Genomic DNA, 25750 nt, shown 5'->3' with positions numbered 1-25750 from the left:
ACATTACACTTCTTATAAAGTACAGATATTAGAAAATAGATGTGCAAATTAAAAACTACTTCAGTATTTTTAACAAGCTAAATAAAGCTTGTATAAGGAGCATTTGTCAACTCCACTGTTCAAAAATAGTAAAAGACGATTATGTCAACAAAACTTTATTTACAATTAGAATGTATTCTCATTTCCCATAAAAATGTTAGAAATTTATGCCAGTGATAAAACATTTAATAATTCATAGAACTTGTTTACTGAATTGGAAAGAAATATGTATTTCAGTAATTTGTCAAATAATACATTTTGTCTAATCAAACTGTCTTTATCAATAATAAAATGATTGTTTAATTGAACTTAAGTGATAAGAGTTAAGTTCTAGAAGAAATTTTCTTTAACATTTTTTTGGTATCTACAATGTAAAGGTAAAAGGTAAAGGCCCTCCCGTTGATCGTCGATTTGCTCGAGCGGGCCCAGTAACGTCTCCATTGGAGACTTTGTTGTTACTGTGTCTGGCATATCGAATACTCTCGGTAGCTTGCCGGGCTCTCCGAGAGGGGCGGAGGAATCGAACTCGGGTTGGCCATGTTGGCCGCGTGTAAGGCGAACGCCCTACCCGCTGTGCTATCGCTCCAGCCCATCTACATCTACAATGTAATATAATTTAATGCCTATAGTTCAATATTAAAAGAATCATATAAAAAGTGGTCAAAGTTTATTTCTGTCCAAGTGATAGTAATTTTAGTATCCATGCAAAAGTCATAGAATTGCCGAAGTAAATGTAGAATATTGAATAACATAACTGTACATTTGAATACATATTTATCTTCTTTTTGTGAGGGAAACACACTTCGCACAAGGCTTTTTCCTGGGTCTGTGCACAGGCATCACTCCTGGTGAGTCCTGCAAGAACGGATGTGGTAGGCGGGATTAAACTATGGTCAGCCATATAGAAGGCAATTGCCCTTCTCATTGAGCTAACTGTTAAGAATAATAGAATTAGCTTTTTTCCTAGTGAAATTTCATCATTGTTGTTTTACTCTTGGATAGAAATCTAAAACTGCTGCTCTTGACATACCTGATAGATTTTAATTTTATTAAGTATCTTCTATATTGTTCCCTGTTCCCTATGAGTATTATTATTCCCAACTGCCCCAGGGTAGTGGTTTAGTCCAAAACATTAAATTTTAAGTGACAGAACCCAGAATCTTGCATTTTGGCTTCGGAGGTTCAGCTATCAATAGTCTTTGATGACAATGGAAATCTCATTTGAAAGGAAACACCCTGATCCTATCTCAAAATTTTGTCACTTTGCCAGTTATACATTGAGTCATGCAGAGCTCACAAGTTCCCGATGAACGATGTGGGTATTTTGGCTCAGAGGAAATGTTGGACAGAATAAAATGACAATTAAGTAGATGCAGTATGAACCTATGGACAAATATATTGACCAAAGCATTGAATTCAAAGAAAGATAATGCACATTGGCTACATAGTTTAGCCTATGATCGTAGGAATATCTATCTGCCCCCTAAATTGTTTCCTTGAACTTATAATATATTTAATTCTTCTGACTGACCCTTGACACTGAAATACATTACTCTACTAACCATCATTTCCATGTTTGTCTTCCCTAGAATTCAACTTAACAGAAGCGTTTATGACTGTTGTGAGTTTTGCTTGGAGTATAATGCTTTAGATCCCTCTGTTAAGTTGAATCGTTCCGTAGTCCATTTCTGTTCATTGCTATACATTTTTCCCTTTGGCAGGCTGTGAGATAGGTCACCCATTGATTCCCACTATGACATATGTTTAGCATTATCTACTATTCATAAGATTTTTATAACTAAGTACAAATATTTATTTGTATATATTGTTTTTCATTTCTTTAGGGTGACTATGTGAGTGCATATTGCCAAAGTTATTTAGAAAGGGCATGCTTAATTCTACAAAATAGCTGTCAACTCCATTCTAAGTATGACTTTGTTCTGCTTCCCACAAAAGGGCCCCTAAAATTATACAGGTATTTCATTTTTTATCATAAGGGATCAAGTAGTTTATATATAAGTTGTAAGTACTAAAGTCCCTAAATGTTAAAAACATTTTTATGTCACACACACACACACAAAATAACATGTATTTAATGTTTAATTTACACAACAGTTTAAAACTAATTTGAGACTAACTGGCTTATATCTTTAAAAAACATCTCTTGTCTTTTTCTATCCATCTGCATATCTATATTTCATTGGGATAATAAATCATTAAGATATTTTGTTCTGTCTTACTTGAAATGATTGTGATTTATTAATGAACCAAGGAGACCGCTGAGAGTTGCCCTTATAGCATCTTCACGCTCCAAGATGTCATTGAGGGCAAACTCAGAGATTGAAGGAAAGTGCTTTCAGGGGTGAAGAAAGTGGCCCATAAGGCCCTGTGAGCATGTTTTTAGCAATTACAAGATCAGTCATGAAGGTATCGATTCTGTTCACCTTAGACATATCAGTTAAACTGTATTTTGAAATCATAGCACCAAAATTTGCATTTTAAAACACAGTGCAATAGATGTCACTTACTTAACTCATCAAATTTTATATTTCAAACTCAGACTGGTTTAAAATATGATATATCTAGTTTAAAATATGATATAATGATATAATATAGAATATTTTCTAACATATTCTCAAAGCAGTGAAACAATGAATGATCATGAATTGTCTTTGTCTTCTCAAGTTGTTAGAATCAGAAGTAGCACTGAAGCACTGTCCTGCCATAGTTCATAGTGTTTGCTCGAGCAGGCACCAATAATGTCTTCATTGTGAGACTTGTTGTTACTGTTTTTGGCATATTGAATACGCCACTGGGAGCTTGTCAGGCTCTGCCGTGAGGGAGGGATACTCTCGGTAGCTCTTGCTGGGCTCTCCAGAAGGGACAGAGGAATCAAATCGGGGTTGGCACCGTGCAAGGAAAACTCCCTACCCGCTGTGCTATCGCTTCAGAATCAGAAGTAGCTATCCATTTTGTGTGACTATCCTAATGATTTTATTGCTTGATTCTATAGTTTGTGTGATTGCTAAATAAGATGAATTGTGATGTTTAGGATGCAACAGATCACTGTTTTAAAAGTTGGTTTATCTTGGTGACCTCTCTGAATACAATTAGTGCCAATAAACCTCATAATTTCAAAAGAGGTTAGAAGAGTTATGCCACTTTAATCATTATTTTTTAATAATTGCTATCTTAAGATTAGTTATTTTTCACTATGAAACAGGTTATTTGATAACAGAGCAGGGATTAAAGAGATGCTCATTATTTCTACTTGTAGGAAAGGAAATCATTGTATGGCATCAAATAGCCCTGATATTACATTCATCTCCTTGTTCTAAATTAAATATTGTTCTTTCAACAATTAAATTACAAATTGTCATATAAATGCACCAGGTATAGGGAAAAATAGGCTAAAATTAGCTGGTAAAATTCGATTAATAAGCCCATATAAAATAATCCCATATACGTTGACCAAGAGCATTTTGAAATTCCTTAAATTTGAAATGCTTAGACCAATTACTTTCTAACCTGGGACTCTCGAACTGTCTTTTTCCCTGGAAGTTATCTAGGAAATTCTCATCCTCAGCCGTATATATCCTCTTGTGACTTACTGTGACTTGTAGAGTTTTCCCGAAGGACCTAGATACCAACTCATTGGTACATCTTTATCAGCAAAGTATAGCATGCAACCTCACTGTCTGTATCAGAGGGTTGGTACATAAACAAAAACAAAAATTTGCCTTCAAACCTATTGGATAAGATGCCACGTAATTTAGGAAAGTGCTAATCTTTTAGTTGTACAAATGAAAGATGAGTGTAAATAATAATAATATGTAATTAATGAATCTAATAAAAGATATCCTATCATTAAATCATATCTTATAAACTTTTCACAAGCCTATTTTGAAAATATTGTAGTTTTTCCAGTGTTGTTTATTGCACATGGGTAGGGTCAAATGAAAGTGAAGTAAAATCAAAGGACGACCTTGTTGTTAAGAATGTCTTTATTTGGTAATGGTAAGAATAAGTTATGAGAGAGAGGGTGGGGGAGAGAGTGAAAGGGATGGAGAGAGAAAGAGAAAGAGGGAGGGAAAGAGGAGAGAGGGAGGGAGGGAGAGATAGAGCAAGGGTAGGGCACTTGCCTTGCACAAAGCTAATCTGAGTTCAGTCCAGGAACCACACAAGTTGCCTGGCATAATCAGGTGACCCTCCTCAGCACAGAGCCAGGAGTAAGTCCTGAGCAAAGCCTGGTGTGGCTCAAAAATGAAGAAAAATAAAAAGATCAAATTATTAACAATAACATGGAAAATTGGATGCAGATTAGTAGCCTTATGTTGGCCTCAATTTCATTTAATTTAAAATACTATACCTCCTTTGGGATTCATTAACAGCCTTAAACAGTGAAGCTGACTCAAGGATATAAAAAAAAACATAGATCTGCAAAATTTGTATGTGTAAATATATAAAAATCTGTAGCCATATAAGCATATATACAAATGTGTATATTCTTGCTTACAATTTAAATTTTGCACAAATGCATGCATATATAATCATATGTAATATGCTATTCAATTATGATATTATATAATAGCTCCCAGTTATATTACATGACATATAATTTTCCAGTAATTTGAGCTACCTGTCTAAGGGTTTACTTGGTAGAATATGAAGATAGGAGAAATGATCTTCAGAAATTCCCTTGATGTCTGCATGTGTGAATAAGTGACTGATGCATTAGACATAGGGCTCATTAACATGCATCTAATTAATTAGGTTCTAATGTCTGATAAAAGAATAATGAGAAACTCTAAAAGATATTGCTTTGAGATATTTCCCTGTAGACTCATTTACAAGCTAACAGAAGGAAGGTAAATCTGGAAATCAGTAAAATTTGCATATTTGTGAAAGAAACGCAGTGAGATATTTGAGCTCAGGAACTTTGCTCTATTGATATTTTATAAGTCCGTGCCTTGGTGCCGTAAATTCATTAGAAGAGAAAGTCCTCCTAGAAAATTAGAGTCTAAGCAAACTAGATTTTAATAACCTCTTATGTGTCACACGAAAGATGTACAGACTCCATTGAAAAGATCCACTTGACTGTATATAGAAGGGTATAAGCAAGACCTACCCCATAGGTGTGTGTGAGTAAACCAATGTGGTAATAGTGTTAATGAAATATAGAATATTTGAAGATCCTTGTAAAAAATAATCATTTCCTCTTAGACCGTATAAGTAGCATTTTCATTATACACACATTCTAAAATGAAGTGTTTTCCACAAAAAAGAATAATATGACACCTACAATAATTTCTAACTTGGAAATCAGATCAACCCCTATGCATTTCCTACATAGCTCTAAGAATCATGGATAAATGAAATGTGAACATACCTGAAAGGAATCTGTAATCAAGAAAATACTCAGAACCAGAGTAGTACCTGAAAAGATGAAGAAGCAAGAGAAATGTATTTATATACTTACTTTTGTTTGGGGTTACAACTAGAACTCAGTGATCACTCCTGACTCTGGACTAAGGGATCATACCTGGATCTTGCTCGGGTGCTGTTCCTGGCTCTGTGCTCAGGGCTCACTCTTGGCTCTGTGCTGAAGTATTGCTCCTGGCTCTGTGTTCAGGGATCACTCCTAGTTCTATGCTCACTCCTGTCTCTGTGCTCAGGGATTTCTCCTGGCTCTGTGCTCAGGGTTTGATCCTGATTGTGCTCAGGATTTGCTCCTGATTGTGCTCAGGGGATCTTCTAGATTGTCCGAGATCAGAATGAGACCAGACGTGGAGTGAGGCAAGTTCTTTACCCACATAGGTCTAGCCCCAAGACACAGATTTTTGACAAATTTGAGTTAAAAATTCCCACAATGAAGCCAGAGCTATGGTACAGCAGATAGGGTGCTTTGTTTGCATGAGGTTGAGGGGGTTTCAAAGTCCAGCACCCCTTATGGTTCCCTGAGCACCACAGGGAGTGACCCCTGAGTTCAGAACCAGTCAAAAGCCCTGAATATCACCAGGTGTTCCCCCCACGTAAAACAACCCCCAAATTCCATGCAGATGTGTACACTTATTTATTTATGCTTTGGGGGTCACACCCAGTGATGCTCAGGGGTTACTCCTGGGTCTGAACTCAGGAATTACTCCTTGCAGCGCTTGGGGGACCATATGGGATTCTGGGATCGAACCCGGGTCAGCTGCATGCAAGGGGAGCGCCCTACCCGCTGTACTATCGCCCCTGCCCTAGATGTGTAAATTTAATATCAATGTTGGGTATTCATTCTTTCAGATAGTGTTTATAAGGATCATTTTCAAGTAGTGTGAGGCATTTGTGTCTGCTTTGGCTACCTGCAGCTATTATTTTCTGTCATATAAGTTTTTACAGCACTTTACACATATTTACATCATGATATTAGTGATATCATGTAATGACTATATCTGGCTACCCAAATCTTTCATGCAGGCTCAGTCAATAAATTTTGACTACTGAATATTGAATAAATGTCATGAAGAAAATTCTATGACCAACCTAATATGAGATCAATATGAATATTTAAATTAACCAGATATATTTTATATAAAATGTTGATAATTTTAAATGAATAAATAGATCAATATCTATTTAAAGTCAACATGTAAAATTGCACAAGACATTGAGCAAACATTTATTATTATGAATAATGCATGTTTTATAGTTGTGTCTTAATTATTGAATTACTAATTTATCAATGTCAACAGAGTTACTTTTTGGTGAATTTCATTGTATATAATATTTAGCAAGATCCAATGAAACAATAACTTACAACTGAAAATAAAGTGGAATTGCAGAGAAAATAATTTATAATCGACAAAAATGTCATTAATAAAATACAAGTATAGTCAATATATTTATGGTAATATTAAAATAATATAAACCTTTAAATAAATGTACTAGAAATTTTTCTAAACTTTACACACATTTTAGGTAGTTTTGGACCCTAAAATAAAATATATTAAATTATCAAATGACATTTAGTAAATATAGATTTAGGCTAGTGGGTAATAATTAACAGAAAGCTATATCAGAAATTATTGCATAGACAAAAATTATTTTCTTTAGTTGTTAGTAGTTATGAAGATAACCTTATAATACAAAAGTAAATCTATACTCAAAAGCAATTATTCTTGCTTATTCAGCAAGAAAATAAACATGAAATCATGTGTAATGAAAATGTAGCCTATCCATTATGTTAATAAACTACCTGAAAAACTTAAATATTTCTACACTATGTTTTTTTTTATGGATCTAACGATCTATTTCTAAAAGTGGACAAATTGTCTGTAAATTAGTTCTTAAGTTATTTATTCTAGATGAAGCTAGATATTTTAAATAAATTAGCTGTTCTGTTCTTTGTTAAATATCCCAGCTTCAACTAATCACTAAATATGTAAGGACAAAAAACACTGTCACTGTCACTGTCCTCCCGTTGTTCATCAATTTCCTCGAGCAAGCCCAGTAATGTCTCCATTGTGAGACTTTGTTGTTGCTGTGTTTGGCATATTGAATATAATATATATATATATATTGTTACTGTATTGTTACTGTGGTTGGCATATCGAATACGTCACGGGTAGCTTGCCAGGCTTTGCCGTGAGGGTGAGATACTCTTGGAGCTTGCTGGGCTCTCTGAGAGGGGGAGAGGATTCAAGGAGGAATCGAACCTGGCTTGGCCGGCCTGCCACGTGCAAGGCAAACGCCCCACCCACTGTGCTATAGCTCCATCCCAGCCCTTACATAATCAATACAACTTATATGTTGCATTATGATGATAACTGAACACTGACTAGCCATTTAAGGCTCAGTAGTGACCAAGTGAAATATGTACTGAGAAGTGATACATATTAGATATTTACCTGCACCTAAGAAAGTAAAGTATGGACAAGACAGACACAATTATTCTGCTTTTAAGTGTCTGATCTAACCTGGTAGAGACAATGATACAGCTAAACATTTAGAGGCGTCCTTTTTATAACAAGAGTATTTTCTTAATTTCAACTTGTCACTCTCACTGTCCTCCCGTTGTTGATCGATTTGCCTGAGCAGACCCAGTAACGTCTCCATTGTGACACATGTTACTGTGTTTAGCATATCGAATATGTCACAGGGAGCTTGCCAGACTTTGCCATGGGGGCAAGATACTCTCAGTACCTTGCTGGGCTCTCCGAGAGGGGCAGAAGAATGGAACCTGGGTGGGCCGCGTGCAAGGCAAACGCCCTACCCGCTATGTTACCGCTCCGACCCTAATTTCAACATAGACAAGAAAATTGTGCACATTTGTTTTTTTCAATCTTCAACCATTTATTCAATTAGTCTTAAATTCTATGACTTAACGTTTGGCTTTGGTTTACAGCAATGTTATATTCGAGTTTTGGAGATGACAGGCTACAGATTGGCAAGTGTTCGATGCTTTTTAAAAAAATCACTTGAAAATTTTATTCTTCAAAATTGTCTCCTTCCAGTACCTCTGGATGCCCAAAGGCTGAATATTACATTTTTTTGACAGTTTTTGTGCTTTGTGTGTTTGTCAGACTACAAACATGCCTAATAGTTAAACATGTGACTACTCTAAACCGTACTGTGGTCGGTTAAGTACTTTGCATCTCTGATCTGACATCTAGTGAAACACTAGAATACAGAGAACTCAGAACAGTTCTCAGAATGGCAGGATGGCTTCTGTTCGCATCAACACCAACTGACTTCTTTCTAGCAATTATGTTCAAAGAGAAGCTATTCCTCTGCATCTGATCTGGAACAAACAGAGGACTGGGTTCATGAAAGACAGCACTTCGACAGCCCACAGTTGGGAATTTTATAGTCCTTCCAACATTATAATTATTACCTTTGAAAATTTACTTGAAAGTGTTCTTTTATTACTTTAGTGCATCGTTTTATACCAGACTATAATTACTTTGTGGCACAATATTAAATCAGACTTTGGGAAGTACAAATATTTTAGCAAGAGCTACAATCAGTATTGGTTTAACTAGAAAAGAAATCTCACATCTGATTGCAAAAAACAATTGATGTCTTTGTCACTGTTGTTTGGAAAAAAAGATGCACTTTGATAAAGTAACAAAATTATCCTACTGTAACAGTTCTCTTGATTATTTCATTGTATTGGACATACACTATGTGTTTGCAAAATAAACTATTATAATGTGAAGAACTAGTTAAAAACTCATAAAACTGCAATTCTGTTCAGTGTAGTGAGATAAATATTTAGTGTAACGGTAAGTGCATTAAAACACAAAGATGCAATGTGATTTATAAATTTATACAAATCATAGAATATTTTTGTACTAAATTTTGAGGGTAATTATGCATTATGTAGGTGTAGAAACATATCAGAGTGTCTGTTGTATGTACTTTTTTAAATCTCTACTTAAAGACTATTAAGTAATTCTTTCATTTTTATCCCTTTAATTTTAAAAAAAGAGAATCTTTTGCCCATATATATTCCTAAGGTGATTTTCACATAAAACCCATTTCGCAAAGCTTTCCAAAATCAGCTCAAGAACATAAACCCTGCTTTGAGTTGTTAAGTTTTGTTGTTGGGAAAAATAGATAGATTTCACTTTATTTATAAATACACTTTTTAAAAATTAACACTAACAACAATTACCTCAGTTGTGCGACATAAAAACACAGAGCAAGTGTATATATCTTATGCATAGGTAATAATTAAGTGCTGTTAAATAACCATAGCTATAATTATATCTATGAAACTACACTAATGTAATAGTTGAGACCTTAATTACACAGAATTACACATTACAAAGGTTAGCTCGCTACAACTTTTCTAAGTGCAGTCGGTAAATTATTAATATAAATGCAGATATTTGTTTTCTGGGTCATAGCTTGCAGTGCTCAGGGCTTCTTTCTGCCATCGGGCAGGTTTAAAAGACCTTACACTGTGTTGGGGAATGAACCTGGCTAGCCACATACAAAGGAAGCACCCCAGTCGCTGCACTATCTCTCTGGTCCCTAAAATCTATCTTTCTTTTGAACGTGTTTCAACATAACATTGGTGCTCAGTGAATTCAAGGACCAGAAACGAAAGCCTCAGCAGTAATTCGATCCAGAGATGACTATCCATTGCAGGACACACCGGGCAAGCCAGTGAAGATGCGTTAGGTCAATGGAGTATGTGCTGCAGTTCCAACACGCTTGCAAGTTTAAATCACATGCTGGCCACCCCAAACAAAAAGCAAAGCAACAAGAAAGCGTTTTATTCTTAAATGGTAAACTGCTAGGGGCCAGAGAGAGAGTACCGAGGTGAAGGTGCTTATCTTGCTTAATGCCAGCAATCCCCGGAGAAGTCCCTGAGCACTCCTGGGTGTGACCCATCCTCCCCCCCTCCTCCCTCAACAACAACAACAAAATCAGAAAACAAAAGCTTCTGGTGTTCAATGATATTGAAAAGTGGGCAATTCCGCATTTTCTTCTTTCATTTACAGCCACCTGATTCCATAACTGCCCCAAGCTGCTACTCACTCCTTAAAACTTACTATGTTTGGATATTGCTCTTAAAAATAAACTGCATTTCTCATCCTTGCTTGAAAGACAAAATTTGTACCTGTCCACAGCTTGCTTTTTAGATCTGCAAGCGACCAGATTGTACTCCGTGCTCAGACCAAAGCATCGATCTTTTCCCTTTACAGCCAGTGAAAGTTACCTAATCACTAGATCTTCCTCACCCCTAAAAATATTTCAATCTACCGAAAGCGCCTTATCACAGATATAAACTCCTACCCATTCATCTCAAAGACTCCCTTGTCAGCTCACAGTCAATTGACCAGGCATATCCCATGTAAATAAGATCAATCAATTCCTGTTATTTTTATTCCTGACCTACAGTCTAAAACATGATGATGCCTCCGTTAGTTTAATGCATTTACTTTCTTATTATTTTCTTTCCTTGCATATCTTATTTCCTATTTTTCCTTGACCAAATAGATTACTCATTTTTAGAATGTGAAGAGGATAATATCACTCCAGTGCTTTAAAATGTTCAGGTAATTCTATGGTCTTTCACTTGACTTAGAATGACTTGCTCTCATAATAAAGCAAAAGATTAATGATGGAAATTCTTTTTACCAAGGTTTATTCAGAACCTGACACAATATTTAATTTTGAGATAATGCTGAAGATGTAAATGAAAAATGATGCCTTCAGTCACATTAATATAGTTGGGAAGATAAAATATTTCTTAGACGTACATTGCAAATGATCTCAAGACAGTATCACATATTATCAAGTTCTATTATGCATATGTAGATATTAGCTTCTCATATTTTATTTTGCATAGATGTTTGTATATCTAAGATCTTGTACTTTATGTAATAGAGGATATGTTGATTTTATTTAGAATTTTTCAAAAGGTATCCTTCCTCCATTTTTTGTTTGTTTTTGTTTTGTTTTGCTTCATTTGCTTTGAGTGCTTTCTCAGAATTGGGGGGTTGGATATGAACAAATTCATGTTACAAAATAATACAAAATAATTTTCATTCCTCTTTTTTTTAATATTTAGGCTACACCCAGGAGATGCTCAGTGGATACTCAGGGATCATTCCTGGTGCTGCTCAAGAGACTCTTGAAATAATTTCCTTTAATGTATACAAATGTGTACTTGTAAGATGTAACATATAATGAAAACAAGTAAAATAAAATAACTATAAGCAGTATGGAGGCAAAGTATTTTTAATTGGCATGGTGCTCACTGTCCAACAAAGCCTGCAATTGCTAAATAAGTCTTCATCCAATGACTAGAATGATGAACAACTGAATGGATAGATAGATAACCAAGATGGGTGATTTTATAGAAAACAAAAGATTAAGGGCAGTTAAAATTTAACTCAGGCTGGAGCGATAGCCCAGTGGTAGGGCGTTTGCCTTACAAGCGGGCAACATGGCCGACCCGAGTTCGATTCCTCCGGCCCTCTCAGAGAGGCTGGCATGCTACCGAGAGTATCTCACCCGCACAGCAAAGCCTGGCAAGCTCCCCGTGACGTATTCGATATGCCAAACACAGTAACAACAAGTCTCATGACGGAGATGTTACTGGGCCCGCTCGAGCAAATCGATGAACAACGGGAGGATTGTGACCATGAAAATTTAACTCAAAGATCGTCTTAGAGAGCACTGTTCTTTTTGTTTTATTATTTTATGCTTCAAGACACTATAATATAGATATATCATAATAAATTGATATAAAATGATCTTATAATTCAGGAGCATTTTCCCTAATGGAAACATTTGAAAAATCAAAATTTTACACATGATCAGAGTTATCTAAAATATTAATAATAAGACCAAAGAGCTAGTATGGGGTATAGAACGCTTGGATGATTGCTCTGCATGCAACTGACCTGGTTCCATTCCCTGTACTGGATAGAGGCTCCAGAGTCCCGTCAGTGGTCTCGAGAGAGGACAGCGGCAGGATTGACCGTTGACCAATCCTGGGAGGGACACAATCACACACATGCCATAAATAATAATTTTATATTCAGTTAAACATGCTTCTAATTTGTTTATTTTTGCATTACTGTTTTATTTTACATATCCATCTGAATGAAAGAACTGGCAGAGGAACCCAGGTATGCGGGTCCTGGGGCTGAGGTCTCCAAGCCTACTTGAATTGGGACTGGGCCTTCTCCACCCAGACCCCCCATCTTCCAGTAGGTAGGCATCACACCCACCAGCTGCCACCAGTACCAGGTTGATCCCATCAACGGCCAAGACGCAGAGACTATAAAACCCAGCTCCCAGAAAGCATTTGCGGCCGTGCAATATCTTATTATCTTATCTTTCCTTTGAAGAACCTGGCAGGCTACCAAAAGTATCCTGCCCTCACGGCAGAGTCTGGCAAACTTCTCATGTCATATTCAATATGCCAAATACCAGTAACAATGATGGGTCTCATTCTCCTAATCCTGAAAGAGCATTGAATTGGCTCTTTAAAAATCTCAGGGCTAGGAAGAAGGAAACGTTACTGGTGCCTGCTTGAGGAAATCGACGAACAACAGGATGATAATGATCATGATCCATCTGAAATGGGAACGTGTAAAATGACCTCTAGTTAGAAAAATAAAAGTTTCTAAGTTAGAAAAGTAAAAGCTTCAGTGGCATATTTTTTTCTATGGCATACCTTTCTCTACAGAGCATATTATATGAGATCAAATAAGGGTCAAAATTAAGCTGAAGATCAGTGAATTGCTAACAATTTCTATTATATAACATACATTTTTAACTTTCACATATTTAGTTGATCAAGAAAAATTTTGATGATGCTAATTTAATCAATTTCACTAGTGAATTAAAACAAAAGTATTCCGCGCCCAGATTCTGGTTACTTATGAAGTTCAAATCAACTGTGATTGGTCTATACCTGAAAAAGTCTGCAGGTACTCATAATGCAGCTAACACAAAACTAGTAACCGGCGGTGAACTCACCTAGCCTAAAAAAAATCAAACTATGACATATCCTCTTCCACACCCTGAGTAGAAAAGGAACAACTGTAAATAACATAGTATAAATATGATTAATTCCTTTTCTACTTTTATGTCACTGTCACTATCCTCCCGTTGTTCATTGATTTTTGCTTGAGTGGGCCCAGTAATGTCTCCATTGTGACACTTGTTACCATCTTTGGCATATCAAATACATCAAGGGTAGCTTGCCAGGCTTTGTCGTCCAGGCGAGATATTTGGAGTAGCTTGCAGGGCTCTCCAAGAGGGGCGGAGGAATCAAACCTGGGCTGACCTGGTTGGCCACGTGTAAAGCAAACACCCTATCTGCTGTGCTATCACTCCAGACCTCTACTTTTATGTATTTAGATACTTATTATAGGTTCACTCACAGATATAGTTGCTTTATTATTTGAGAATTTGAAAAAATCTTTTCTCATGCTGATTTTTCCCGTGGTAGACAATGAAGGGTGGGGGGTGGAGGGAGGATGGGGGGCCCACCTATGCGTGCGCTCTTGGGCTACACTTGGTGGTGCTCAGAGCTTACTCCTGGTTGTGTGCTCAGGGTTCACTTATGATAAGGCTTTAGAGACTCTATTTCTCAGTTATTGGACATATACACACATATCTGTGATGATATAGAAAAAAATGTTATTGTACAATTTATGGTTCCATTAGGATCAAGAATTTTCAAAATGATTTTATTAATTTATCCAATTTTTAGTTTTATTTTCAAATTAAAAACAGTTTATAATACAAAGTTCTGCGGAATTATTTTCTGTCAATCATGCACAGTCTAAAATATTTCCAATACATAGGTCATTCAAAGATAAAATGCATGTATGAGTATGAGTGTGGGGGGGGATTATTAGGTCACATATATGAAGTGACTGTATTACCTGTAAACTTTTTGCCTAAATAAGAAGATAAAGTTCACATACCAGAAAGTAATTGCATATTCATAAATCAAAGGAACTTTATTGCAATTTTCATTTCAATACAAGTGACTTTTTTTTAAATATTCTTCCTGAGACCTATTTGTAAAATTCATTTTTCCAAGAAGTAGATTCAAATTACTTGGCTATGGTCAAGGAATCACAGGTTTCTATTCTTCCAATCAGAGAATTATTTATGAATAAATATAATATATCTGTAAGGGGAATGCTGAATTTTTCTAAAATATGCATTTTTATGCAAACATGGAAACAATGTAGTAATTAATGAAGTTACAGAAAAGACTGCACTGTTCTCCTGCCCCGCACCTGGTTTTCCTCCCCGCCCCGACCAGGGCTCTGGCAGCCGAAGACCTCCAGAACCAGCCACCACCATGCTGAGACCACTCTCCGCACACCTGAAGGTACCGGCAGAGGAACAAAGGCAAGCGGGTCCCGGGGCTGAGATCTCCAAGTCTACTCGGATTGGGGCTGAGCATCCTCCACCCAGATCCTCCAAATTCCAGTAGGCGGGGGTCACACCCACCAACTGGCCCCCTGGCGCCGTGTAATCCCATCAACGGCCAAGACTCAGAGACTATAAAAAACAGCTCCCAGAACCTCGTGGCTGCATTTGCAGCCGCGCAGCATCTTATTATGACATCTTATCATCTCATTCCTACTTTGGACAAACTGGCAGGCTACCGAATGTAGCCTGCCCACATGGCAGAGTCTGGCAAACTCCCCGTGGTGTACCCAATATGCCAAATACCAGTAACAATGATGGGTCTCATTCTCCTAAAGAGCCTTGAATATAATCTCAGGGTTAGGATGAAGGAGACGTTACTGGGGCCTGCTCGAGGCAATCGACGAATAACAGGATGATTTGTGATTGTGATTGTGACAGAAAAGACATACTGCTTAAAGAATTTGTTGGTCTCATTCTAACTTATGTTAGTCACTACCTATGTGAAATTTTTTATTCAAGTCCGCTTCGCACAAGAGTTTGAATAGATTTTACAACTGCCTGCTTGGTGCATCTTATTTTTTTGAGTATTGCCATTGCCGTTGTCTTCCTTCCTTAAACATGGAGCAAGAAAAATAAGGGAAAGAAAAATCATTTCATTTTTCATGGTAAAAATTCAAATGCAAATTGCAACAAACAGAATTTGTAGCCCTCCTCTAATTCATTCTGGAAGAAACTGGTTTATGTCACTCCAAAGCTGCTAACAAGCTGTGACATTTTCTGATCCTTGTAATATGATTAAGGAAATTAGGAAAGGAAACATTATTATAATAATGATCGTTGCTATTAGATAAATGATTAATTGATTATAAATTTAATTTGGGAGTGATTATATATTAGAAATGCAGATTATTTAGTGCAGATTGGGTTATATATTAGAAATGCAGATTCTTTAGATTCTTTAGTGGGAAAAGTTTAATTATTCAGTCAGTAGTTTGAGGTTGAAAATAAGTGCGTATTGAGTACCTAAGCATAATCTCATGGATATGAGAAGCTTCCAAAGAATGTGAAGAGGGCAGATGAGATAGTTTAGTGAGTTCAGTGAGTACAGGGTGTGCATTGCAGGAAGCCTACCAGAGTAGATCTCGGCATTCCACATGACTCCTCTAGCACTGCCAGGAGTGATTCTTTAGTGCTCAGTCACTGGATGTAGCCGAAAAACCAAAACAAAATATATTTGAAGAAATAATTAATCAGGCAAAAATGAATTTGAAAAGAATTATTCTTTATTTTGATGCCACACTTAAAGTATGTTGATTTTACATGCCCAAAGGTTTGTATCTTTTAACATTGCTGTGTCTAGCCAAATCTCAGCACAAATTATAGACTACCTGAAAATAGTAACAACTAATAATGTGTGAAAACACATGCCTAAATCTTTGATAATGAAAATGTACTCCAGACAGGACAGCGGAGAAAGTCGAGAAATGGCACTTTCGTTCTATTTCATTTTAGCTCATTGCGATTTTTTTAAGTCTTTCCATTAGTGACCTTGCTTTAAAAGAAGGTCAAGCTGTCTTGATTAACCAAATAACAAGAACTAGCTTTAGGTTCTAGAAATATAACTATCCATGATTCAGCTAGATTTGCATGTTTATGTTGTTCTAGAACAGACAGATAGAGTCATAGTGAATGTTCTAATTTGTGTGGAGTAAATTTCGGTCATGTATTAATTTTGTATACAGAACATACTGCATCTCAGCCAGTACCAACAGTATACCTGATGCCGTTGTTCCCTGTCACTGTCACTGTCCTCTCGTTGTTCATCGATTAGCTCGAGCAGGCCCAGTAACATTGTGAGACTTGTTACTGTGTTTGGCATATCAAATATGTCATGGGTAGCTTGCCAGGCTTTGCCGTGCGGGTGTGATACTCTTCATAGCTTGCCGGGCTCTCCGAGAGGGACGGAAAAATCGAACCCGGGTCGGCCGCATGCAAGGCAAACACCCTACCCGCTGTGCTATCACCAGCCAGTGTTCCCTAAATAGGGAAATATACTTGTTATCCCAAAATAGGTAAATAAACTTGTTTTCAGAGATCTCTAACTTGTGGAAGAGACACCAAGTCTAGAGACTAATATTTAGAATTAAACTGTGGTCATTGTTACAAGTAAAGTTAAGCCTGAAGGGTGGATGGTCTTGTGCACATAGGTCAAGGACCGGCTTTCAGACAACAGAAAAATCTCAATTCCTCAACTCATTCTCTGTCCTCGGTCTAGGATTTTTCTCATCATACTTCAAATCTGAAGTGTGAGAGTCAGTGATAAGTTTCTGAGTATTTACAGGGAAGACAGAGGAGTACAGGGAAATTCCCTACAGAGGGTATATGGTGGGCCATATTCCAAGAAAAATATGACATCACCGCAAATACAACTGGATCTGGCAATGCTGGAACAAGACAGATAGAGATTTCCATTGTGAGTGTCTGTTTCATCCATATAGAGTGAGGAAATACTGGAACATTTGAATGGGAGTGATGAAAAGATGAAATCCAGCAGTAAAAGAATAGTAACATTTCCAAGAACATCTACAATGGGCTGGAGACAGGAAGTACAAGCTTTTGTCTTTAGAAGCTCCTCATCCCAAGGATACTGCAAAGGGGGCTTAGGAGAAATTCGAGTAAAAAGCAGATAATAGCATGAAGCTAAGGGGTCAACTGGAAGTCGCAGGGTGCCCCAGGAAGGGAAAAAAGTATCAAGGACTATCGTGGAAAAAAGACTGAGGAATTCTATTCCATTTTTCCCCCTCTCGCCTCTGTCTGCTCTGAATTTTCTCCTACGGGAAATATATTCAGAGAGCCCCTCCGTGAAAACGATGTCAGGTTCACACACAAGTTGTGGGAGTAGGACACTGCAATACAATTATTTTCTAGCTAAAATACTTAGGAAAATACTGCACTAATTCTTTGCAGAATGAATTAAAAACATTTAACTAACTTTCCGCGTCAGTAGAAACTGAGAGAATTCTTAGACCCAGGACAGTGAATAAGTTATTTGACCAGGGAGGATGCTCGATGCTCATCTTTCTTTGAGATCAGGTATAGATGAAGTTTTTAGTGTAAAAAAGTCTCCTTTGTAACCAAAAAAAAGAGAGCGTTAAAGACAAAAATGAAATTTTAATGACTAAATACGTTGTAAGAGGACATTAACATTTAAAAACGATTGCATCTTGGCTATGTTATATTATTTATTCAGTATTTTGATGCAGTGATGTGAGACAAATTATCAACTACATTTTCTAAGTTTTAAAATGATGACTACTTAGATCAACAGAGGATAGAGATTTGCCTCAATTAGATCATGGTTTTTTAACCACAAAAGTTTTCATCAAACCTACCACAATAAGTCACTATGATTTTACTATAGCTGAAACATGAAAAACAATAAAAGAATCAGCATGGGTTAATTATGTGATGGTAAAATTAATTAGGATTTCAAAATAATTCAAATTGATAATTGAATTAAAATTTAGAGTTAATAATCTTTGTGAACTCCTGGGGTTACCATAAAAAAATACGTATGAACTTTGAGATGAAACTGTTATCAAATTACTCGTAGGAATCAATGAATTGCTATTCTACAATTTTTATTTCTCAATATGAGAAGTCCTTTACCCTCCATGCTATTCCAGTGCTAATAAAATTGGAACCTCTGATTTTAGGTAAAGAAAGACTTCTTTCTCATTTACATAAGTAAAAGGTAGTGTATAATTTTGAAAAATGGTTCCTATATATTTCTGTTCCAGAAAAGTAGAATACTATAATATAAAACTTTGAACAAATAATATTCTTTAACCATGTTCCTTATTAAATGAGCAGTTCCTGTGAGTTTATTTTTTAAATAATTTAAGAGAAGAAATAAATCTGTCTTTAAATAAAATTTTAAAATAGTGTGCATACTAATAATAACTTTAAGCAAAATATTATGTTATTTCTGAAAAAAAGTTGAGGATAAAAGGAAGTAGTTAATTTTTGAGTTTTGCCAGCATGAGGCTGTACAAATAATCATACTTTTAAAGTACAAAAATTATTACAATCAACTCATGCTAGGGACTCAGAAGAGATGTTTCACTAGAATTTTGAAGTCTCCAAAGAATGACCTTGTGTGAGCCATTTAAATCATAACAAAGTCCCTGAATAGCAACAAAATCACAAATCATCATAATAAATACAATAAAGCAATTTTATACAAATGCACAAACCCGATAATCTATGCTGATAGTTTGAAAAATAATTACTTGCTTCCCCAAAGAAAAGCAGCTTTAAATAATTCAGGGGTTACTCTTGCACTGAAGGAGACATTTTCTTTGTTTTGTATTTCTAGCTTAAATAATTCTCTATCAAGATTTAGATTTGTTATTTCTCTATGATTATAGATGGTATGGTTACCCCCAGCTCTCTCAGTTCATTTATTTTAAGAATACCCTTTATTTCAAAGGTCTTTCTTTTCTTGCCTGTGTAACTTCTATACTTAGTAAGCCTAATATATACGTCTCTGAATAAAATGACAAAGATTTTTACATAGACAGAGGAGTTGAACATTGAAATGCAGATCTAATAAGCATACACAATTATCTATCAATTCTCATCTGTCATTGATGTACAACTGTTATCTCTCCATCTTTCATTCCATCCATTTCCCAATCTCCCCATCATTTATCTATGATCTATCATCTATCTAGCTTCTTCCTTCCTTCCTTCCTTCCTTCCTTCCTTCCTTCCTTCCTTCCTTCCTTCCTTCTTTCTTTTTTTCTTTCTTTCTTCTTCCTCACTTTCTTCTTTCCATTAGTCATTTCCCCTTATCTTTCTCTCATTTTTTTCTCTGTCCTTCCTCTTGGAGTGCTAGTTAAAGACAATAGCACCCCAGGGACCATTTGTGTCCAAATTTCTTATTTTCTTGTAAAACTTGGAGGATTTGTTTGGAGTTCAGTGGACATATTTGGAGGAGGGGGGCAATGCATATGAAACATTTGCATGGAGGATGTGCAATAAACGTGTTCTTAACGCCTAGGATATAATGGCTAGCACGGTTTAATTCATCAACAAAGAAAGGTTCCGAGATATTTCTTCAAATCTGCAGAAGGTGATTGTTTTTGAAATGATGGATTGGAGACATTGATTCTGGCTGTGTATCAACTGACGATCATTCCTTCTCTGTTCTATGGATCAGACCTGCTCAACTTTCATATATGCTTCTATCACTGTGTCGTGTGATGGGTTTGAAGTTTAGTTTAGATCAGTGTTAGCCAAGACGTGGTAAGACCCACTTTGTTGAGAATGCTGAAACAATTCAGATGGGAATTAATAGCTTTGGGTGCAACTGTAGACTTAAGGGACACTATCTGAATTTACAGGATAGATGCTAAGAGAGTTTTTGTGAAGAGGGAGCAGCCATCCAAATAGGTTTCAGACAACAAGATAATCAACATAAACACAAACATTGTGAAGCACAGAGCTATTCCTAGTTTCAATTTCTTGATTGTCTTGATTTTTCTTTTAGTTCAGAGATTACTTTACTTTTTCTGACTCCATTAAACTGACAGCTTCAGTATGCTTGTATGACAGAGTTTTGATTTCTTCTTTCCTTGTTTGTACATAAACATTCAGACTTGCTCTTGTTAAAACTGCAATACACAGAGCTTTGCTTAACCCTCATAATTGTATCATTTATTTTAAATTCTTAAAATGTAACGAAACTTTATTTTGGACCCTACCATCTAACTTGTCAACCCAACTAAATCACAGCTTATGTAATCATAGATTTCTGAAATTTCTGATTAACTCTCACTTCCGTAAATTAAATATCAAAGTGTCTTGTGGTGTATTATTCTTCAGGATAAAAATCACTTGCATCTAATTTGAAGGAAGATGATCTAAACTATTAAGCCTGTTCTAATGTTTAAATATAAAAATAAAATAAAAAATCCACAAACCAAATTAGAACACTTAAGCTTTATTCTCTGCAGTTATTTTGTATTAAGGCATTTACTACTAAATGGCATCAGTAAACTCACCAAATAGAATAATTTGAGTAAGTAACAAGTAAAAGGTTTTATTTTCCAAAAATTTAAGGATTTTTTGTGACTCTGTTACTAGTTCTGTAGTTTTACTGAGTTCTACTATGCAGATGGGTTTCAAAGAGATAATGTGTGAAAAAAAATGGCATTTTACTTCAAAGTGATAATTATCAGCTATATTTCATAACAGACAGATCACTTAAAAGAACAAAAGTGCCTACTAGGATTTAAGAAAAATTTTATGTGAAGTCATTCATATGTGAAGAATGATTATATTGATGTTAATGATAAAATAATGGCACTCGGTAATGAAAGTTTGTTCATTCTTTCATTTTATCCAGATAGATCCTATGGTTATATATTTGAAAATGTTTATTTGCACAATCAAAGCTGACAAGCAAAATACTAAGTACTTTTCAGAAACTGAAATCTAATCCTCGGATGTCAAAATAGTGTGATTTGCAAGATGACATGATTTCTTTGATCATTTAGTCATGATGCAACATGCTCAAGAGGAAAACAAAATCAATAATACCAAAACAATAGTACAAATTAGATCTTTGTAGCATATCAAACTTTCCAAGAGTTGAGCGTTTCTACTATGGCTCTATTCTTTAGGGATTCATTCAACATTGGAGATGAAATAGTAACACATATTTTCATGATACGCTACTAATTGGTCTGAATATAATTTTTTGTTCTAAGGGTAAAACAATTCAAGCTAGAGTAAAAGATATTTTTAATAGCTGACTGATGTGATGATTCAAAATTTTAAAAAAGCAGTAAACTAAAAATGATTCAAAATCAGTGGAAATTCTGATAGAAAACTGGCATTTTTCTAAATAAATTAAGCAAAGAGCTGTAGTTCAAAATCTACTAAATTGTCTAACAAGAAAAGGTAAAGGTAAATGTAAATGTAAAGGTAAAGGTAAAGGTAAAGGCCCTCCCGTTGATTGTCGATTTGCTCGAGCGGGCCCAGTAACGTCTCCATTGGAGACTTTGTTGTTACTGTGTCTGGCATATCGAATACTCTCGGTAGCTTGCCGGGCTCTCCGAGAGGGGCAGAGGAATCGAACTCGGGTCGGCCATGTTGGCCGCTTGTAAGGCAAACGCCCTACCCGCTGTGCTATCGCTCCCAACAAGAAAAACAGAATGAAATTAAACCAAAACAAGAACACTGATTTAGAATCCTGTATTTTCAAACTGGGGGGCACAGACTCAGAGCAAATGGTATCCTGCTTCAATCTTCATTTGCAACAGTTTTTAAAAATAAAGGACAACAAAAAGTTAAAATCAAGTTTAAAAAATGTTTACCACACATTTGGAAAGCTTATTGATATTTCCTTAATAGTTTTTTTAGGGGGTGAGGGGCTTCAGGGTTGGGGGCTACACCCATAGTGTTCAGAACTTTCTTCTGGCTCTGCACTCATTGGTCACTTCTAGCAGAGGTCACTTCTGGAAGGACTCAGGGGACCATATTTGGGGTGTCAGGGATGGAACTGGGTCTGCCATATGCAAGGCAAGCATTCTGTCTGGTGTAATATCTCTCTGAGCACTAGCAACCCCAATAATTTTTTGGTTTTGTTTTGGGGGCTACAACCAGTGGCATTAAATGCTTACTTTTGGCTCTGAAATCAGGGCTCACTGTGGTAGGGCTCTGGATATCATTTACTGTGCTAGAGATAGAACCCTGGTCTGCCACAGGAAAGATGAGTGTCACATCTTGACGCACTGTGTCCTCAGAACCTCCATAATATATCTTGTATTCCTCTGAGTTATAAGCAAAACTGACGTCATTTACAAGAGAAGTAACACAGCAATCTTTGAATACTCAGAAAAATGTACTTGTGGAGTAAAGACTGAGCACTTTCAGCTAGCAAAGATGTTTCTGAGGTCAAATATTAGGCAAGGTGGCATCTTAGCATCAAAAGTGTAAATTGCATAAGCTGAGTATCCTTTTACATAAAACTCAGAGTCAGGGATTTTACACTCAAAGGAGTCAACAAGTCTGATATTATATTTAAATAAAAATATAATTATTTTCAAATTAATGATTAAAGATAGCATGAACTGAATGCCAAAATATGCTATGCAAATACAATGCAGGTATAAAATCTTTCAATACTTGGATTATCTTCATTTCAATTAAGGGAGTTTCTAAACATAAATTAAGACATAGCAGTGAATCAAAGGAAAAATACATTACTATTATATTTTATCCAATAGACAAGATTCTCCATTGAGAAGTTATACATAGAGCTGGAGAAGTTCTATAAAGAAGACCACACCTTCGACAAGATCACTGTTGGTGATTTCAATGCCAAGATAGGACCGAGAGTATCAGCCGAAGAACTCCACATCGGGACCCATGGCCTAGAATGGAACAAACAGGGTGAGAGACTGTCTGAGTTCATCATGTTGACCAAGACCATCCATGGTAACTCACTGTTCCAGAAGGCCGAATCTAAACGTTGGACATGGAAGTCTCTGGTGGATGGTTCCACAAAATAGACCACATCATATTCAATTGACGGTTTTGCCTGACTGATGTTGCTGTTGTCCCAAAATTCCAAACAGGATTGGACCACCGTCTACTTTGTGCAAAATTCTACTTCACAAAGTGGGGATAAAGGGCTGCAAAGTTTAAGAAGAGAACTCCCAGAACGACCACCAACTGTAGGTTCGTTGGCACTATCACTGCAACATGGGAAGATGCTGTTGTTGACAACATTGACGAGGAACACGATAGACTGGTTCAGCACCTCCATCATTGTGTGAGGGATGCCAAGAGAGAGAGAGCCACAAAAAAAGCCTGTCTTCGAAAACTGTTGAGCTTATTCGCCAACGTGGTTTGTCGCATGCCTCAGGCAACCATAAGCGAATGTCCAAGCATGCAAAGCAGTGTAGAGATACAATAAAGAAAGACCTCAAATACAGAAGAGCAGAAGTGTTGGTAGCTGCGGCAGAAGCTAGGAAAAGCATCCGCAATGCCTGCCTGTTCTTTGCCAACTACAAGACCAAGATGACTGCCTTCCGACATCCTGATGGATCTATCACATCTTCCAGAAGGGCAAAGCAGAAGATTATCCATGACTTCTACTCAAATATCTTTGATAGCCATATCCACCTGCCAACATACAAAATTCCGCAGGATGGAGATGTCGTTCCCAGTGTTCTCCCTTCCAAAATCCGACATGCCATTTCATCGGTAAAGAAATGAAGAGTACCTGGCCCAGACAAGGTCAGACCTGAACACCTGAAAAACCTGCCATTAGTACTCATCAATATGCTGGCTCGGCTCTTCACATACTACCTATCTGAATGCAAGGTTCTGTCCCAATGAAAAACCAGGAGGACTGTACTACTGTACAAGAAGGGAGACTTCTATGACATTGGCAATTATCGCCCAATCTCCCTATTGTCTTTCGTCTATAAGCTGTTCACTTGAGTCATCTTGAATAGGATTGGTAGAACACTAGATGAAGGAAAACCATGAGAGCAAGCGGGGTTCCAAAAAGGATTCAGCATCATCGACCATATCCACATGATAACCAAGCTCATTGAGGATTCTCGGGAGTTCAAGATGCTGCTCTGTCTAACATTCATTGATTTAAAGAAGGCCTTCAATTCTGTTGAGACGGAAGTGGTCATTGAAGCCCTAACCAATCAGGGCATTCAAACTCAATACATCAGGATGTTCATGAGCTGTATTATGGATTCACTACCAGTATCTCACCATTCTACAAAGAAGTGATCATCGATGTCAAGAGAGGAGTTTGTCAGGGTGATACCATTTCACCAAAACTCTTCAGTACCACCCTCAAGAACATCATGTGATGACTGGCATGGTAAGGAATGGGAGTGAAGATAGATGGTCAGCAACTACGCCAGCTTCACTTTGCTGATGACATTGTTCTAATAAAACAAAACATTTGCCAATCAACACAAATGCTGGCTGACTTTGACCGTGAGTGTGGAATGGTCAGACTATAGCTGAGTCTCATGAAGACAATGTTTTTGAGAAACAGCCTTGTTCCTGATGCTCCGTTTACTCTCACGGACGACCATCTCTGAATGCAACAATTATGTATAGCTAGGTCGAGAAGTCAACATGATGAATGACCTGGCACCTAGTTGCACAGGAGGAAGGGAGCGGCTTGGAACACCTTCAAGAGTGTTGAAGAAATAGCTAAGGGGACGAAGAACCTCCGGCTCCAGGCACATCTCTTTGATTCCACTGTTCTTCCTGAATTAACATACGCCTCAGAGACCTGGGCCCTATGCAAACAGGATGAGAATGCTATTCGGGTCTCCCAAAGAAGAATTGAAAGAGCTATGCTTGGAGATTCACATTTCACTTAAATGAGAGAAAGAATCCGGAGTTCCGACCTCCGTCAATAATCAAGAATCAGGGATGCTATCTCATTTGCCAAGGCATCAAAAATCAGATGTGCTGGACACGTAATGAGATTTGGATACAACCGTGGGACGTCAAAAGACCGCATGGCCACCCACCTACCAGATGGTCAGACTTTTTCGTCAAGATCCTGAATGATTGGTTTGAGGTTCTTCGTGTTCCTAGAATGAACAGACGCCATTGGACTACACTAGCACGCAACAGGGACACATGGAGATGTTACTGGCACCCGCTCAAGCAAATCGATGATCAATGGGAAGTCAAGTGATCAGTACAAAATTACGGATACAATAATAATACATCCAAAATAGAGACC

The sequence above is a fragment of the Sorex fumeus genome, unplaced genomic scaffold (genome assembly GCF_029834395.1).
Source record: "Sorex fumeus unplaced genomic scaffold, SorFum_2.1 ptg000099l, whole genome shotgun sequence".
In the NCBI taxonomy this organism is placed as follows: domain Eukaryota; kingdom Metazoa; phylum Chordata; class Mammalia; order Eulipotyphla; family Soricidae; genus Sorex; species Sorex fumeus.
Note: the sequence above shows the minus strand (reverse complement) of the source record.